Here is a 17,191-nt window from a genome sequence, read left to right on the forward strand (position 1 = left end):
CAGCTTACTCATGTCTTGGAGAGGAATACAAATGCTAAACAGACCATGGACAGGGTACATGGTAGAAGTAGGTTGGAATCTTAAAACTGTCCAATGGAAAGGAAGGGCAAACTTCAATTTGTAGCTGACCATGCTATACTCTAAGTAGGCAATATGAGACAGAGAATAGTTGGAGTTTTTTGAGTCTGTCCATATAGGACAAGTGTTTAAGGCCTAGGATCCTCTTTGTGAGGCACTTTTTCAGCCTTTCCAGTTGTTTTATGTACCCTATCTTCTGCCTGCTCCTTTTGCACTGCCTTCTCAGTTCTGCAAGAAACAGCTTTTTTCATCAAGGATAATTGTAAACTGTTTTATTGATGCTTAACCCAGTCTGTACTGGTTAGCACTGAATATTAAGGTAATCCCAGTAATGCTGGCATAACAAAGAATATGTGTCCATTTTAGATGATGTTGGGCCAATTAAGTGATATTATCTTAAAGTCATCCACAGTATTTGTATGCCAGTGAGGCACGATTAGGTTGGTTTGGACATGAGGAGGGATACTGGGTATATTTGGAAAAGGATGATGAGAATGAAGCTGCCAGGTAAGAGAAAAAGAGGAAGGCCTCAGATAAGGTTTATGGATGTGGTGAGAAAGGACATGCAGGTGGTTTTTGTGGCACAGCAAGATGCAGAGGACAGGAAGAAATGGAAACAGATGATCCTCTGTGGCGACCCCTAGTGGGAATAGCCAAAAGAAAAAGAAGAAGATAATGTTTGTATGCAGATTGCAGAAAATATCATGTAATTTTGATGTCCAATATGCTTCTATACTTAACAGGTATATTTGTTAAGCACAGAAAAAAATGTGGTTTCTGGTCAAAGGTTTTAAATTGTCCAAAATGGAATGAAAGACATCTTAGAAAGGTGCAGAGAACTGGGATTTGAATGATTTCTACTGGACTATTTCTATGAGGTCCATGATTGTATATTGTTCAGATGTCATCTGTTTATGATTTACAGTCGGCCATTCGCTAATTAGAACTGCAGTGAAAAGTTAAATTGGTCATTTCCACAGTTAGAGAGTAATAGTATTGGTTAAGTGTGAATATGTGTGGCAACTTTCTAGCATACCTCCTTGTACACCACTCTTCCATCTAAGTTACAGGATGTTGTGGGTTTCACAAACATATACCGTTTTAGGAAACCTCTATTATTCCTTAGTCTAATCTGGGTCTACATAATTTACCAACAATTATTTCATCATTTCTGATTCCTTATACTTTATACATATTTTAATACAGGCAGCATGTAGTTTTATAACTATCATTTGCTAGTTGGCTGATAAGATCAGGAAAAACCCAAAGCATGACTATAACCAATACATTGCTCAGGAAATGTTTTAGTAATCTTTACAGAAATACTTGAGACTATATTTGGACATGGTCAGGGATGTCTGCATTGACCAAACTTCAGTTTATGTGCCATACGGCACCATTAGCTAAGGACTTAACCGCCTCAATTCAGAGCAGTAGTGATGGTGGAGACCAGTGGACAGAACAAGTTTAATTTCTGCATTATGAAGTGTAGCACTAATAATAGGACACACCATTGCCTTCAGTAGACAGTGCAACTTGCAATACTGTGTTCTTTGTGTATGCTAACACCGGGCTGAAAAATGGCCTGCATACAGCACTAGTCACCCACAGTGGCCATATAAAAAGGGAACTGCTGTAGTGATACTCTAAAGAACTTAAATTATCTCTACAAAAACAGCCACAGTTGAAAGGGTTTAGAAAAATATTTAATAACAAATAGTCAAAACACAAGACAATACTTTTTGCTACACAGTGCTAGTCAAGAGTTCGGAGATCACAGAGAAATACTTAAGATAATTCAGTAGTACAGTTCTAACATCACAGAAAAAACACTTAGTCTAATATTTCTAGTTTCTAGCTATTTCTAAGAGAAAGAAAAAAGGAGGTCATTGTCCCACTGTACTCATCCTTCATTAGACCCATTATAGAGTATAATGCCCCATTTGGTATGTACCTCACAAGACATCTGCAACAGCTGGATATGCCACAGAAATAGCTCACTAAAAGAATCACAGGCCTAAAGCAGATGCCATTTGCTGACCATCTAAAATAACTCCAGCTATACTCTGTGGCATATCATCTACTCAGAGGCGATCTCTGCTTAACATACAAGGCCATGTCAAACCCTGAGCTGTTGGACATGCTCCACTTAAAGAAATCCCAATCCCTCAGAGCCACATGCTCCAGGGATCTAAACCTTGTCATCACAATGAACAAAACATGCTGGAGGGATAGGTTCCTGACCCAGAGACTCCCCATACTCTGGAATAGACTGCCCATACATGTCAATCAGAGTGCCTCATTGGCCCTCTTCAAAAGGAACCTTGATGATTGGATGAGAGATAGGAAATTCACCTCAGGGGTCATGTCAGTTGCCCTGCTAGACAGGGGTCCATAGAAGTAAATATTGTGGGAAGAAATATCCAGGGAATTGTTATGGCTAGGCTTGCATAGGCCCTAGGGCCAATAGCCTAGTACCAACCTATGAACCTATGAACCTAAAACACAAGTCTAAGATAAACTTACATATAGTGCAAGACAGTGCTGGTGAATTGGATGGTCAAGACAAAAATGCTTCATGCTCTCTGATTCTCTCTGTTTTAGAAATCACATTATTGGTTCACATTACATCATTCTTCACACTTCCCTGGGTTCCCAGACTAACATAAACTACATTTACATTCTTTACCTCTGGGCAGAAACCAGAGCAATAAAGGACATTTAGGCATGAAAATTCTGGCCATTAACTCTGGCCTTAAAACAATAGGCAGGATGCCTCATTCTAGACTTACTGACTCTGAGTTTTAACATCATGCTTTACTTGGGCAGTACAGTGCACTGTTGATATATATTTTTTTCCAGTTCCACATGTAACAATATTTTTACCATTTAAGACAACAAGCCTGTGGTTTACATTAATATTTACAGATGACAGAATTATCTCCAAAATTATATCTGGCTAGGCTGGCAGCCTTTACCTATCTTCACCCAATCTTCACGTATCTCCCCCCTGGAGATCTCAAGCTAGTTTTTCACATGACCCTTGAGAAACGCTGCTTGAGGGAGTTAGGTCTATCTGAGTGTACCTTACTCCATTCCCTGTCTTGAGAGCTGATCTGCATTGGCATTGCTAATCCCACTGCAGTGCTGCATGGACATATCATATGCTTGCAACCCCAGGCTCCATCTTAGCAACTTGGCATTTTGCTGGCTGGCTCTGCTTAACCATGTTAGGGGGTTGTGATCTGTCATAACAGTGAATTTCCTTCCATACAGATAAGGCTGAAGTTTCTGCAGTGCCCACACTATGCCTAGACATTGTTTTTCTATGGCTGCATACCATTCCTCCCTGGGTTGGAGCCTATAACTGAGATAACCCACTGGGTGCTCTTCCCCCTCTGAAGAAATCTGGCTAAGTACAGCCCCACCCCATGGTTCAAAGCATCCACCTGCACAAAACATTATTTGCTATAATCTGGACTGGCTAACACAGGGGGTCCTCTCAAAGCTTCTTTAAGCATCTGGAATGCCTGCTCACATGCTGGGGTCCACACTACCTTATCCGGCCTGTTCTTCCTTGTCAGGTCTCTGAGGGGAGCAGCTATCATACTATAACTGGGGATAAACTTTCTGTAGTACCCTGCTGTCTCTAAAAATGCCCTCACCTACTTTTTAGTAAAAGGTGCCAGCCATGCCTGAATGCCTTCCACTTTGGCAGGTACTGGCCTTATCTTACCACTCCCCATTCTATGTCCTAGGTAGGAGTCCTCTGCCATACCCACCTGACATTTACTCGGCTTAATGGCCAACCCTGCCCTCTGTAGTCTGCCCAGCACTTCCCTGACATGTTGAAGGTGTTCTTGCCAGGAATGGCTGTAGATGGCAATATCATCTAGGTAAGCAAGGGCAAAGCCTCCTGCTCCTGCTAGGATATAATCTTCCAGCCTCTGGAAAGTTGCTGGGGCATTCTTCATTGCAAAGGGTGTCTTTGTGAACTCATACAAGCAAAAAGGAGTCACAAAGGCTGACTTATCTCTAGCACTGGGAGTCTAGGGCACCTGCCAGTAACCCTTGGTAAGATCAATGGTTGCAAGATACTTAGTCCCACCCAGCTGCACTACGGCCTCATCTTTCCTAGGCATTGGGTAAGCATCTGACTCTGTGTGACTATTTAATTTCCTGTAGTCCACACAGAACCTGGTGCTGCCATCCTTCTTTGGCACCAGCACCACTGGGGAGGCCCAGAGACTGTTGGACTCTTGAATCACCCCTAGTTCCAACATCTCCTGTACCCCCTCCCTCAGAGTCTGTTTGACTTTCTCACGCACTCTATAAGGGGCCTGCCTAATAGGCCTTTGGGGTCCTATATCCATCTGGTGCTGTCCCAGGTGGGTGCACCCTGGTTTCCCAGTGAACATGTCCCAAATTCCTGCAACATTGCTCGGATTTCTCGAACCTGGTTAGGAGATAGCTGCTGGGACATTGCTACCCCTTCCACTGAGGTGTCAGCCTGAGCCTCACTTAGGAGTTCAGTCACAAGATCTCCCTCAGACTCCTCCTGCAATCCACTGCAAATGCTCAGCACAAGGGCCTCCCTATCATGACAAGGTTTCATCATGTTAACATGATACAATTTGTGCCCCTGCTTTCTGCCTAGCAGTTCCACCATGTAGTTAACATCACTTACCTGTCTTACCACCTTGTAGGGTCCCTCCCAAGTAAGCTGCTTGCAGCTTGTTGTGTCTGACAGGACTGAGAACCATTACCTGCTGCCCCACAGCATACTCTCTAGCTCAAGCATTCCTGTCATACCACACCTTTTTCTTTCTGTTGTTGTGCTTCTGCTAGGTTCTTCTGGGCCTAGCCCATGAGTTTCCTGAGCCTTGTCCTGAGGTTCAGGATGTATGCTACAACAGACTCCTTGTGAGACTCGCACTCACCTTTCCACTCATCTCGAATTATATCTAGAGGTCCCCTCACCCTATGCCCATACAGCAACTCAAAGGGTGAAAAACCTGTGGATTCCTGGGGAACCTCTCTGTAAGCAAACAACGGATGGGGTAAATATTTGTCCCACTCTCTTTTAAACTGATCTGCAAATGCCCGTAGCATGGACTTGATTGTAGAGTTAACCTCTCAACAAGACCATTAGTATGGTGATGGTAGAGGGTGGTCTTCATATGCTTCACCCCACAGGACTTCCCCAGACAAGCCAGCAGGTCTGACATGAAATTGGCACCTCTGTCAGTCAGTATTTCTTTTGGGAAAGCTACCCTGCTGAAAATCTCTAACAAAGCATTTGCCACCTTCTCTGCCTCAATGGTGGACAAAGCCATTGCCTCAGTGTATCGTGTAGCATAATCCACTAACACTAGGATATACGTTTTCCCTGTCGAACTTGGGGTACTCAGAGGACCCACAATATCCATAGCTACCCTCTGAAATGGCTCCTCAATCACAGGCAAAGGCATCAAAGGAGCTTGCATGTTGTCTCCTGCCTTGCCTACCTTTTGGCACTGCTCACAGGTCATGCAGTACCCTGTTACATCCCTGGAAATTTCAGGCCAATAGAAGTTCTGCATAATATGCATCTTTGTACGTTTTATGCCCATATGACCTGCAAAGGGAATATCATGGGCTATGGCTAGAAGCACCAGACAGTAGGTTTTAGGAACTACCAACTGCTGTACTCTCAACCCTTCTAGCCCTCCCTCAGGGGTCCACTCTCTGTATAGTAACCCTTTGTTCCAGTATACAGATTCCTACTTTCCTTGAGAATCAAGTGCTTCCCTAGCTACCTGCCTCAGGTCTTGCAATGTAGGGTCTGAGAGCTGAGCCTGTCTAAACTCTCTCCTTGTAACCCTTCCCAGTTCCCTTTCCACAGCCCTTCCCTGCTCCCCTTCCACAGGAAGTCTGACATCCTCTGACAGATAGTGCCTCACTGTCAGCCTGGGTACTACTACTCACCTCTACATTTGCAGTCACACTGTCCCAGGGAACATCAATACCCACAAGCAGCTGTGGCTCACCTTCAGTCTCACTCCTACAGGGTCGCTCCCTCCCTGAAGTAACCACCTCACCAGTCCTGGCTGCAAGTATGCAGTCTGTCTGGGTCTCCCCTAAGCTACCTGACTTACCTGATTGTCTCCAAGCCTGACTGCATGTAACTGCACAAGCACAGGGTACTGCACTATCAAAATCTTTCCCTATCAGGACATCTGTAGGTATATCCTCAAACTCACCTACTTGCCGGCTTCCTTCTCTGCCCTCCCAGTCAAGGTGAACCTAGCCAAAGGTATTTGGAATGGGATGCCTCCTAAAGCCCTGACTGGAGTAGACTGCCCAGGCAAGTAGTGCTCCTCTGTAACCATTGCAGGCTTTATAATGGTTATATCAGAGGCTGTGTCTCTCTTGACAATGGCCTCTTTGCCATTCACTACAATAGGATATAACCTCTGGGGATAGTTTGGTACCTTTTTTGTCCCAAGACAACCTACTACTGGCATTCTGTCTTTCCCACTTACTGGCTTCCTCACCTTTTGTTCCCCAACTTGCCTCTCTGGACACCTGTATGCCACATGGCCCCACTGGCTGTATTCAAAACATTTAACCCTAGCTCTTGGATGTGTAACTGGACTAGTGACTTCCCCTGCTACTGGCAGATTCTGTTGGGGGCAGTCTGTGCTGCTCACCATGGGTTCCTTTAGACCAATGAGCAGTACTGTGGGTCCCTTTCCTGTGCAGGGCTGCCCTGCTTGCCAGGTATAGGTCTTCTTTCTTCCCCAACTCATCTGAAGTAGCACATTGTCTATCAGATAACCAGATCCTCATGTCCTCAGGCAAAGTGTTAAGGGCTTGTTCCCTCACCAAAAGGTCTGCCAGCCCTTCAAAAGTGGTGACCTGGCATCCACTCACCCACCTATGGAAATAAGTGCTCAGTTCATCAACATATTTGCACACACTTTGTTCTGCCTTGCGTCTATGCTCACAAAAGTTTTTCCTATACGTTTCAGGTGTTAGCTTAAACAATTCTAACAAGTGATTTTTAACAGCAGTATAACCAAAACATGCAACGTCAGACATTTTTGACAAAACAGTTACAGCTTTACCATGGAGTAAGGGGGTCAGGAACCATACCCAGAGCCTTTGGTCAACACCATACTGTTTGCAAACCCTCTCAAACATATGAATGAAACTATCAAAATGATCCCCCTCTTTAAACTGCCAAAGAAATTTACTGAACTTTTGTGCTTCTGGGGTACAGTTACTCCCTTCCCCATTACCTCCATGACTCTGATAAAGAGTCAGCATCTCCTTCTCATGCTGCCTCTGCCTCTCCTTTTTCTCAGCTTCCAGGCATAGCAGTTTATCATCCTCCTCAGCCTGCAAACATTGCAGTTTTTCCTTGTCCTCACTCTCTAGACGCCTTACTCTCGCAACTGCTTCTAGTTCCAAATGCCTGGCCTCTAACTCAAGTCTCTTTAGCTCCAAATGGATTTTTAAGTCCATTGCAGAAAGGTTGAGCTGTCCATTCTCTGAGGGTATTATATCTCCACTACCAGTCTGATTGTCCTCCTGGTTGTTGTTTTCTGATGCAGCTGTAACCAAGGCTGCAATCAGCTCTGTCCTAGTCAGGTTTCCATGCACCAGGCCCTTAGCTTGGCACATCTCCGCCAGCTGGCTCCTTGTCAGCTTTCCATACTTCTCTGCTGACATGCTGCCTACTTACCCTGACTAACTAAGCTAACAAAAGAAATAAAACAATTGTGATCTGAACTCTCTGAGTATTCACTGTATGGCCAGTTTAGACTACAAAACACCTTCAGAGCTCACTGTACACCAGCTACAGAAATTCACTCTACCCAAACCACTACAAGCCAATTAGTATTTGCCAACCAATTAATATGTGGTGTGGATATCCCACCACTACCAAACAATTAATACATGACACCCATGCCCTGGCCCAGCAATCAAGGTGCCTCGATCTTCACCACTAACACCAGTGAGGGGCATCTCATATAGAAGGAAAGGATAAAAAATACACACAGTAAAGTGCAATTTCCCTTAACAGCACACAGAGATCACAGTTAGTCTGGGGCTGGTCACTCCCTTGCTCTCCACGTCCCCAATAAGACTCCCCACTCACACAGCTAAAGGGTCCAGATCTCAGCCTAGTGGGCAAGCTAAAACCTCCAGCACCCTCTCTGTCCAACCAGTGCTTCATGTCTCTGCCCAAGTAGCTGACATTCACACACACACACACACACACACACACACACACACACACACACACACACACACACACACACACACACACACACACACACACACACACACACACACACACACACACACACACACACACACACACACATACACACACACACACACTTTGAGAAGAGTTTATACAACCACACAGGCACTCCTGGGGAAGGCTGGCACAGGTTCTCCAGCTGTGCCTCTTTTCCCCAGACTATATGGTAGTACCAGCTGCCACCACCCACTAATATTTATCAGCTACTCAAGGGCCCTTAAAAGGGTGTCCAATTATTACTGTGCAATATTATTATCCAATTTGTAATATAGCCCAAGGCTAAAGCTATTGAAGTGGCTTTGTACAATTTTACCAAAGGCATGCATGTACTCTAAAGAGCTCAAATTATCTCTACAAAAACAGCCACAGTTGAAGGGGTTTAAAAATATTTAATAACAAATAGTCAAAACACAAGGCAGTACTTTTTACTACACAGTGCTAGTCAAGAGATCAGAGATCACAGAGAAATACTTAAAATAATTCAATGGTACAGTTCTGTAATCACAGAAAAGCACAGTCTAATCTTTCTAGTTTCTAGCTATTTCTAAGAGAAAACACAAGTCTATGATAAACTTATATATAGAGCAAGACAGTGCTGGTGAGATGGATGGTCAAGACAAAAAATGCTTCATGCTGTCTGATTCTCTCTGTTTTTAAAACCACATTCCTGGTTCACATTACATCATTCTTAACACTTCCCTGGGTTCCCAGGCTGCAAATTCTGGCCATTAACTCTGGCCTTAAAACAATAGGCAGGATGCCTCACTCTAGACTTACTGACTCTGAGTTTGAACATCAAAGGGTCACAACATGTGTTACTTGGTCAGTAGAGTGCAGTGTTGATTTTTAAGTCCACAGCAGAAAGGTTGAGCTGTCCATTCTCTGAGGGTATTATATCTCCACTGCCAGTCTGATTGTCCTCCTGGTTTCTGTTTTCTGATGCAGCTGTAACCAAGGCTGCAATCAGGTCTGCCTTATTCAGGTTTCCATGCACCAGACCCCTAGCCTGGAACATCTCCATCAGCTGGCTCCTTGTCAACTTTTCATAGTCCTCTGCTGACATGCTGCCTGCTCACCCTGACTAACTAAGCTAACAAAAGAAATAAAACAATTGTGATCTGAACTCTTAGTATTCACTGTATGGCCAGTTTAGACTACAAAACACCTTCAGAGCTCATTGTACACCAGCTACAGAAATTCACTCTACCCAAACCACTACAAGTCAATTAGTATTTGCCAACCAATTAATATGTGGTGTGGATATCCCACGACTGCCAAACAATTAATACATGACACCCGTGCCCTGGCCCAGCAATCAAGGATCCTCAGTCCTCACCACTAACACCAGTGAGGGGCATCTCATATAGGAGGAAAGGATAACAAATACACACAGTAAAGTGCAATTTCCTTTAAGAGCACACAGAGATCACAGTCAGTCCAGGGCTGGTCAGTCCCTTGCTCTCCAGGTCACCAATAAGACTCCCCACTCGCACAGCTATAGGGTCCAGATCTCAGCCTATTGGGCAAGCTAAAACCTCCAGCACCCTCTCTGTCCAACCAGTGCTTCGTGTCCCTGCCCAGGTAGCTCAGACACACACACACACACACACACACACACACACACACACACACACACACACACACACACACACACAAACACACACACACACACACACACACATACACACACACACACACACACTTTGAGAAGAGTTTATACAACCACACAGGTACTCCTGGGGAAGGCTGGCACAGGTTCTCCAGCTGTGCCCCTTTTTCCCAGACTATACGGTAGTACCAGCTGCCACCACCCACTAATATTTATCAGCTACTCAAGGGCCCTTAAAAGGGTGTCCAATTATTACTGTGCAATATTTTTATCCAATTGGTAGTATATCCCAAGGCTAAAGCTATTGAAGTGTCTTTGTACAATTTTACCAAAGGCATGCAAGTACTCTAAAGAGCTTAAATTATCTCTACAAAAATATTCACAGTTGAATGGGTTTAAAATATTTAATAAATAGTCAAAACACAAGACAATACTTTTTACTACACAGTGCTAGTCAAGAGATCAGAGATCACAGAGAAATACTTAAATTAATTCAATAGTACAGTTCTGACATCACAGAAAAACACAGTCTAATCTTTCTAGTTTCTAGCTATTTCTAAGAGAAAACACAAGTCTAAGATAAACTTACATATAGAGCAAGACAGTGCTGGTGAGATGGATGTTCAAGGCAAAAAATTCTTCATGCTCTCTGATTTTCTCTGTTTTTAAAATCACATTCCTGGTTCACATTACATCATTCTTCACACTTCTCTGGGTTCCCAGGCAGCAAATTCTGGCCATTAACTTTGGCCTTAAAGCAATAGGCAGGATGCCTCACTCTAGACTTACTGACTCTGAGTTTTAACATCAAAGTGTCACAACATGCTTTACTTGGTTAGTAGAGTACAGTGTTGATACATTTTTTTCCAGTTCCACATGTAACACTATTTTTACCATTTAAGACAAGTCTGTGGTTTACATTAATATTTACAGATGACAGAATTATCTCCAAAATTCTATCTGGCTAGGCTGGCCGCCTTCACCTATCTTCACTCAATCTTCACAGTGTGCACGGAGATGTTAAACAACTGAAATAATCTAACAAAATGCAAAAGTGTTATTTTTTCCTACTTGATTTACAATGCACAACACATGAGTCATTATATGTTATCGTCGCATAATATGTCAGAATGCTGCCCTTGCTACCTGGAAAGTATTCAAAGTTGGGCTCATTAAGTCATACAGTTCCAAGCTATTTCTGCCATGGTCATACTTTAGCCTCTAGATTAAAAGCCCAGGGTAATCATATTAGGTGAGAATGCATTAGGACTGTAATCCGAAGCTTTTTCTAGATTTTTTAATCAATGAAAATCTGTTAAGATTACATAATCACTGACAGCCAGCATCTTTAATTAAAGTCCCAGTTGTTGTGGTTTTGACTGAGCATAGATAAAATTACCACTTTGAATCTGTTTTGTAATTCCAGTGAAATTATACTAGCAAATGTACTTTTTTTTCCTCTATCCTCTAAGAATAAATGTTTACATATTTTGCAATCTTGGTTTCTGACCTATAGTAAGTAACAAAATGTAAGGTAACTTGTTGAGTGACATTATGCACTGAGACCAGCTGCTCAATTTTCAATTTCAGCCTCATGACAGTGAGTTAATAATTAACTATATATTGCAATGGTTTAATACACTCTAGTGAATCATGCTAGCTTCAGGCTACATCTGCCAAAACAATAGTGAGGTATTTAGATACACATTCATTTGGGCATTTCTCAAACAAGACCCACTTATATGGCACCAACTTTTACAGAAAGGATGCAGAATATACAAGAGATAAGATAGAAATTACACATTGTGACAGTATTGAGAGCTGAATACATAACTACCCTTATTTGATGCTGGAAGATCAGAAGGCTGTGGATTCTATTCCCACCCCAAAATAGCAGCCCAAGTAAATGGCTTTTTAAGTCATAACATGATTTCACACTCTTGAATGAAGTTGGAGACACATGTCTGTAAGATGAATAGTGTGCTAGTCCCAGCAGGAAGACAGGACTGATTTTTATAGTTTTATGACAGGGCAGGGTATGTACCTGCACTGAGGATTAATGTTTCATATGTTTCTTTTAGTGTACTTTGTTGTGATCATATTTAGTGCACCTTCCTGGTTATCAGGCTAAGCAAGCAGTCAGTAGTGACAGACATTTATCTAAAACAGCTGATGTGCTTTCCTCTTAACAAAGGGGCTGAATTTCTTTAAGGCCCTAAGAACAGAATTAATCGTGTGTGTGTGTATGTGTGTGTGTGTGTGTGTGTGTGTGTGTGTAATATGTATGTATATGTATTTAAAAGAAAGAAAAATGTATTATTAGTAACAAAACCGTGTTTATATTTTTCTCATTTGTTGTACTCTTAACATTTTTCCAAGAACAAGAAAGAGATCCGAGTGTAATAACAGTATTTTGGGGGGTGTCATTAGCGTGACCACTGCAGTACCATTTTTTGGCAGTATTGTCTGTGAGCACCTATAATTATAAGAAAATGAAAAACATAAGATTAACATTTTTAGTTAAGGTAGAATGCTTGGGCTTACATTAGAATTATCTAAAAATAAATAAGCAGGCAGCATACACATACATTGTGTTGTTAATCAGTATCTGTGGTACTTCAGAATCAGTACATGTAAAATGGAATGCCTGGAATATCATTTCTGTTATGTTTACTGGTCTGGGACTGGTACTCTAAGTTAGATTTGCTTAATCTTTTCGGTTCTGCTACATATGCGTCCTCCTTTTCTGGAAAATTACATAATTGCTTAAAATATTTTGTGCATAGAAATAAGGAAATTACTACATTTGAGAATGTTTGACTATGACAATGGTTACAGTATGATGGTATTTTGGCCATTTAGGCATCTTTCTGGAGATTAGGATATCTGTTGGGGCATTTTGTATCATTTTTGCGGCAGAAATAAGTCTCTGAAATAATAGCTTGTAGTTTGCATCCACGGAAAACAATAGCATTAAACACTACATGTTTGCACTCCCACCCCTGCACACACTGTCTCACACACACATTGCCACCACCACCAATTGAATTAAGATCATATGCAAGTTCTTGGCTATTATGATGTGAAAAGAATTGCAATAATGTAACCATGGAGATTTATTTTACTTAAACAGTGTAGGCTGAAAGCAGTTTCTCTGGGTAGGCAGTGAGTTGGAATGGGGGTAATACCTATGTGTGAATAGTTGCAGTTCTGTCTTGCTTTGCAAGAGTAATGTACATTTCACTGAAGTAAGATCGAGAAGCTGTGAAATCTGAGTATGGTTTATGTGTGTGGGGGGAGTATACTTACCTTTATGACAGTGTCTTTTTTTTTTGCCTTTAACCTGACAAGATCAAGTCGTATACTGTGGGGTTGTCAGTAGAGATTGGGGCGGTGTGTGACTGGAGCACATGGCCCTGATGCTTACTGTTAAGTCTAGCTTTGAAAAACTATGATACCTTTAAAGTCTGTACTTTAAGATGAATGTACAATAAATTGGCAAGGTAGTTGTTCATGTATGTTTCATATCTGTTCATTGTCTACACTGAATGTTTAAAAGTAAAATACATTAAATGTGTATTTGGCTGGCACACACAAGCTGTGTTAGGGCTTCTGTCAACAAAATGAAAGTATGCAATGTACCTATTACTATTATTTGTACTTTAATCCTGACAGGTAAAAATCAGTTACTTTACTTAAGTAATGGGGGGTGTTTGTGAAGTCATTGAAGTGACTGGCCTTATTTACTGTCATAATTATGGCTTTGCAAGATAACTGTTTATTTAGGTAAAGTCGGCTGTTATGAAAGCCTGCAACTACCATTTCTGTGCAACAGATTAAATTAATGCAGCCCAGCCATTAATATTTTAATTTTAATCCAGGCAAGGATGTCTGAAGGAGGAAGCAATATGCATACATGCTGTGACTATTGTCTCTGTGCAGCAGATGTATTTTAATGCTGGAAGAATCAAAGCAGAAACTGTAGTGGTGGGCAATGAAATGACTGCCCCTGTTTTATTTTTTTTCAGAGTTACAACCACGATAACCAGAATGAGTGAGTAGAGTGTTACAGTGGTTTATCTGAAATCTATTAATTTTAAAGACCTGACTTTGGATAAAAAGTTAAGAATCAAGAGGACTGGAAGACCCACACCTGATCTGAAGATGGAGTCTCAAAGTACAAGTAGGTCAAGAACATACACATGCAACTTCAGCAGGTCAGTGTACGACAGACATACCTGGATCTATGGTTGTGAGGAAACAAACAGCTTGTACTGCTTCCCATGTTTATTGTTCGGTGGAGAGGATGTGCGGACATCAAAGGGTATGAATGACCTGAAGAGAATGGAAAAAAAGTCCAGAAAGCATGAACAGTCTGCAAAACATTTTGACAACCAAATGAGTCTAGCAGTGCTGGGAACTGTGGATATCAGGTCTCAGTTAAGTAGTGGATACCAGTTATAAGTAGAAAGACACAACAAGAAAGTGGAAGAAAACCGTCATGTTCCATCACTTATAATAGACTGCATCAAGCTGTGCACTGAAGAAGAAGTTGCTTTAAGAGGCCATGATGAGTCTGAAGAGTCACTGAGTGCAGGAATGTTCCAGAGACTGATAGACTTCACCTGCAAGATTGATCAGAAGTTGGCTGAACACTTGAGAACTTCAACTGTTTTTAAAGGAACATCAAAAATCCTTCAAAATTAACTCTTGGACTGCATGCTAACAATATGAAGAGAAGAAATAAAAAAAGGAGATTCATACTGCAAAATCTGTAGCAGTAATTGTAGATGAAACCACTGGTGTTGCTGGGGTATGGCAAATTGCCATTGTGTTCCATTACGTTGTCAATGGACAGGTGTTGGAACATTTTTGGGGATACTTTATACCACCTGGACAGACAGCAGAGCATATTGCAGGTGTGATAAGACAACAGTTGAAGGAAGTAGTGGAGACCAGCATGAAAAAGTGATTGCTCAGAGTTATAATGGTGCATCTGTTATGAGTGGTGTTCAGCATGGGGTCCAGGCCATCATAAGAGAGGAGTTTAAATATGTCTGTTATGTACACTGCTATGCCCACCAACTTAATCTGGTAATGCAAAGAGCCACACAACAGAATACTGAAGCAAGGACATTTTTTTAACACTTGCTGGAATGCCAGCATTTTTCTCTCATTCAGTTCAAAGACAAGCTGCTCTGGATGGTATAGTATCATGACGCATGGCAAGAGTGTCAGGAACACAGTGGAATTTTAACATCTGTACTGTAAATACAGTGTACGAGAACTTGGAGTCACTGTCGGAGTGCTTTCTTTATTTGTACAAATGTCCTACATCTGCTGCAGCAACTGTACAGGAAGCAAATGGGCTACTGTGAACAGCTGAAGATGATGAATTAAAATTTTGGCTTGCTGTTTTCCATTGTATAATGCCCCATGTTGACATTCGTTACAGGCAACTTCAGTGTCGTACCACAGATGCAACTGCTGTTGAAAAGGATGTGCATACATTTTTGAATGAAATTAACAGTGTCAGATCAGGTATCGATGGTATTTCAGAACAGTATCTACAGACAGAGAACATCCTGTCAAGATGTAGATGAGGGCCATCAGCTTCCCGACCACTGCATGAGACATTGTCAATTGCTGCAAAGGAAGTGTGTGATGTCATAAAGTTCCAGACAACATCATGATTTCAACAAACTGGCCATCTTCAAGCTTCTCAACTTCTTCTGCCTGAAAAGTTTTCAACATACATGAGAGTTTCCAGAAAATCTATTCACAGCAACAATAGACAACTATCCATTACTGTTGAGGGGACAACTTAGAACAGAACTTGGAGTGGTGTATCAATGTGAAGACTTTGCAGCAACTGGCAGTGCAGTCCAGATGTTAAAATTCTTGGTGGACAACTCACTAACCAGTGTGTTTTCAAAAATTTACAATGTGTTGTTAATTATAGCCACCACACCAATGTCAACAGCTGAGGGAGAAAGGTGTTTATCAACATTGAAAAGAATTAAAATGTTTCTTCGTAGTACAATGGGACAAGAAAGTATGAATGCATTGGCTATGATTTCCATAGGAAAGGAGTTAAGGCGAAACATAACTAACTTCAACCAAAGAGTTATTGATTTGTTTGCACAAAATAAAGACAGATGAATCGACTTTATCTATAAGTAACAAACCTGAGAAATACCCAGAGGAACACAATAGAGGCTCTTATTTGGTACTATATTACAAGCACTTATGTAACCCAGCCACTGGGGATGCACAAGCCAGTGCATTTCTTCATGCAGGTCCCTAGCCCGGATAAATGGGGAGGGTTACATCAGGAAGGGCATCCAGTGTAACCTTTGCCAAATGACATATGTGGAAAATAATACAGATTTCTATACTGGATTGGTTGAGGCACGTGTTAACAATGACCGCCACCAGTACTGTTATCCAACAGGTACTGGCAGAAATTGGGCTACTGTTGGCTGAAGGAGAAGAAGAGGAGGAGGGCATGCCCAAAGGTGAGATTGTGTTGATTTGGACATGTGCTGAGGAGGGATGCTGGGTATATTAGGGAAAGGATGCTAAGGATGGAGCTGCCAGGGAAGAAGAAAAGAGGATGTCTCAGATAAGGTTTATGGATGTGTTGTGAGAGGACATGCAGGTGGTTGGTGTGACAGATCAAGATGCAGAGGACAGGAAGAAATGGAAACAGATAATCCACTTTGGCAACCCCTAATGGGAACAGCCAAAAGAGAAGACTACAAGCACTTATTTGGAACCAGGTGGGGGTCAAATGAATAGTGTTTACTTGGGAAACTTTAAACTGTCCCTTTTGAGCCTCCATGAAAAAGGGGCAAAAAAAAGAAATCCAGTATGACCTAATGTGTTCCAGACCAGACCAGACCACAGCTTCTCATCAAGTGCAGAAACAGAGTACGAAGTACTGTTTGCAGCATACTGCAGAGGTAAGACTTTAAACCAACCTGTATGTACATGTATCAATGTGTGCTGTGTAGAGTATTCAGTATGCACCATAGTGACAGAGCATTTATTTCATGTAAATTAGTAAGTATGTCCAGCATTGATCCCACTGCACCATAACCCCACCCATTTTTAGTTGGCCACACCACTTTCATTGGCCCCACCCATTCAGCTGTCTCCTGCAGCCCCCCTTTGATATGAAGTCACCA

The sequence above is a fragment of the Protopterus annectens genome, chromosome 4.part0 (genome assembly GCF_019279795.1).
Source record: "Protopterus annectens isolate FY-2018-M chromosome 4.part0, PAN1.0, whole genome shotgun sequence".
Lineage (NCBI taxonomy): Eukaryota > Metazoa > Chordata > Ceratodontiformes > Protopteridae > Protopterus > Protopterus annectens.